The sequence below is a fragment of the Vulpes lagopus genome, chromosome 11 (assembly GCF_018345385.1).
Source record: "Vulpes lagopus strain Blue_001 chromosome 11, ASM1834538v1, whole genome shotgun sequence".
In the NCBI taxonomy this organism is placed as follows: domain Eukaryota; kingdom Metazoa; phylum Chordata; class Mammalia; order Carnivora; family Canidae; genus Vulpes; species Vulpes lagopus.
Window position 1 is genome coordinate 24731401 of NC_054834.1, and position 2923 is coordinate 24734323.

Consider the following 2923-nt stretch of genomic DNA (forward strand, 5'->3'; position numbering starts at 1 on the left):
TCTTCCTTAAGAATTCAATATACAATAAATACACAAAGTATGTGAGAAATGACTTCCTATATTATTGGTAAGGCTTTTCTAGTTCGCAATAGGCTATTAGTAATTAAGTTTTTGGGGAGTCAAAACTTATATGTAGATTTTCAACTGTGCAGCAAGATTGGTGCTTCTAACCTCCTCATTGTTCAAAGGGTCAACTGTACTTTGGAACATAATGGGTATATATCATAGAAAAAGTTTATTTTTTTTATCAGTTTTGATAAGCCAGTCTATGTTCTGCTAGCCTAAATTAGAAGCAAATTTAGACCCTCACTCACCTCCTATGGCCTGCTGCACCACCTGAATGCTCTGCCACTGTCCCACAGAAATGTTTTGATTACCTGCAGTCCTCCCCCAATAAGGCCAGTGCTGGCTCCTTATCTCGCTTGGGCCTATGCCAAAGATGTAAAATCTGGTACAGATGCCCAAGCCTTAATGCTTCAAGGTGTAGACCTTTTAGCCAATGCTGTAGCCATTACTATGGGGCCAAAGAGAAAAACAGTGGTTATTGAACAGAGTTGGGAAAGTCCCAGAGTAACAAAGGAGGATGTGACCGTAGCAAAGTCAATTGACTTAAAATATAAAAATATTCGCACTAAACTTGTTCAAGATGTCGCCAATAACATAAATGAAGAGGCTGGGGAATGGCACCACTACCGCTACTCTCTGGGCATGCTCTATTGCCAAGGAAGGCTTGGAGGAGATTAGCAGAGTTGCTAATCCTGTGGAAATCAGGAGAGGTGTGATGTTAGCCATTGATGCTGTAATTGCTGAACTTAAGAAGGAGTCTAAACCTGTGACAACTCCTGAAGAAATTGCTCAGATTGCTACTATTTCTGCAAATGGAGACAGAAACTGGCAACATCATTTCCGATGCAATGAAAAAGGTTGGAAGGAAGGGTGTCATCACAGTAAAGGAAGGAAAAACACTGAATGATGAATTAGAAATTACTGAAGCCATGAAGCCATGAAGTTTGATCGAGGTTATATTTCTCCACCTTTATTAATACATTGAAAGGTCAGAAATGTGAATTCCAAGATGCCTATGTTCTGAAACATAGTGAAAACACTGAGCGAAAAGAAAATTTCTAGTGTCCAGTCCATTGTACCTGCTCTTGAAATTGCCAATGCTCACCATAAGCTCTTGGTCATAATTGCTGAAGATGTTCATGCAGAAACTCTGAGTACACTCATTTTAAATAGGCTAAAATTTGGTCTTCAGGTTGTGGCAGTCAAAGCTCCGGGTTTTGGTGACAGTAGAGAGAACCAGCTTAAAGATATTGCTAATGGTGGTGCAGTGTTTGGGGAAGAAGGATTGACTCTAAATCTCAAAGATGTTCAACCTCACAACTTAGGAAAAGTTGGAGAGGTCATTGTGACCAAAGATGATGTGATGCTTTTAAAAGAAAAAGGTGACAAGGCTCAAATTGAAAAACATGTTCAAGAAGTCATTGAGCAGTTAGATATCACAACTAGTGAATATGAAAGGGAAAAGTTGAATGAATGCCTGGCAAAACTCTCAAATGGAGTAGCTATGTTGAAGGTTGGTGAGACGAATGATGTTGAAGTGAGTGAAAAAAGACAGAGTTGCAGATGCCCTCAATGCCACAAGAGCTGCTGTTGAAAAAGGCATTGTTCTGCGAGAGGGTTGTGCCCTGCTTCAGTGCACTGCAGCCTTGGATTCAATAACTCCAGCTAACGAAGGTCAAAGAATTAGTATCAAAATTATAGAGAGAATATTCAAAATTCATGCAATGACCATTGCTAAGAATGCAGGTGTTGTAGGATCATTGATAGTTGAGAAAATTACACAGAGTTCCTCAGAAGTTGGTTATGATGCTAGGCTTAGAGATTTTGTGAATATGGTAGAAAAAGGAATCATTGATCCAACGACGGTTGTAAGAATTGCTTTATTGGATGCTGCTGGTGTGGCCTCTCTGTTAACTACAGCAGAAGTTGTAGTCACCGAAATTCCTAAAGAAGGGAATGGGTGGAATGGGAGGTGGTATGGGAGGTGGTATGGGAGGCGGCATATTCTGATTCCTAGAATAGTGCTATAGCCTTTACAAATTTGATTGTATCAACAACACAAACTAGGCTATATTTCTATGCATCACTATATTAAGAGGGGCTGACAAGTTATTCACTGACCATTTCCTTTTTCTTCTTTAGTCCAAGCAGATCAATTTCTTAGAGCTGTCTATGCAATTCCATAAGCAGCAGAGTTAATAAATATGGACTTCCTGTTCACAGGTGGTGACCAATTGGGCAGATTAAATATTTAGAGCTGGCTGATTCTTGCTTGGTCATGTCATATAGGCAACCAGAGGTAACATGATGAAGGCTAGATTATTGAATACCAGAAGGAGAATTCAGTTAAATGCTTTAGTCTGTTCCATAGGGTTTCCTGGGGATACAGAAAGTGAAAAGCAAGAAAAAAATGTCTTAATAGTACGTTCATAAATTTTATCAGCAAAATTATTTAAGTATTTCCTGTCACCCTTAGCTTAGCAAGTGACCGCTTCATCTTGCTAATTTTGAAAGTCAGAACTTTCATGTTAATTCTGACCCTGGTTTTTCTCTTCTACCATATGTCCAATTCATCAGCAAATTCTGTCATCCATGGATTCAGAATCCCCATGCGATTTACATATCCTCCCAGTCTTTATGTTTACTGCCTTGTTAGGGTGCCACAGTCTTTCCCTTGAAGTACAGCAATACCCTTCTCATAAGCAAATAAAGTGCTGAGGAAAGTACATGCGTGCCCAGTCAGGCAGAGAATCACAGCATAGTGGTTGAGACAGAGAAAAACTTAAGGTGGTATAAGACTATACATATATATATATATATATAAATTATTATAATCATTAATATATCAGCATATATT

At 39.0% G+C, this 2923-nt stretch overlaps 1 pseudogene; it reads left to right on the top strand.

Moving 5' to 3' along the window:
• Positions 1-364: 364 nt before the first annotated feature.
• On the top strand, positions 365-2076 carry LOC121472286 (annotated as a pseudogene).
• The last annotated feature ends 847 nt before the right edge of the window (positions 2077-2923 follow it).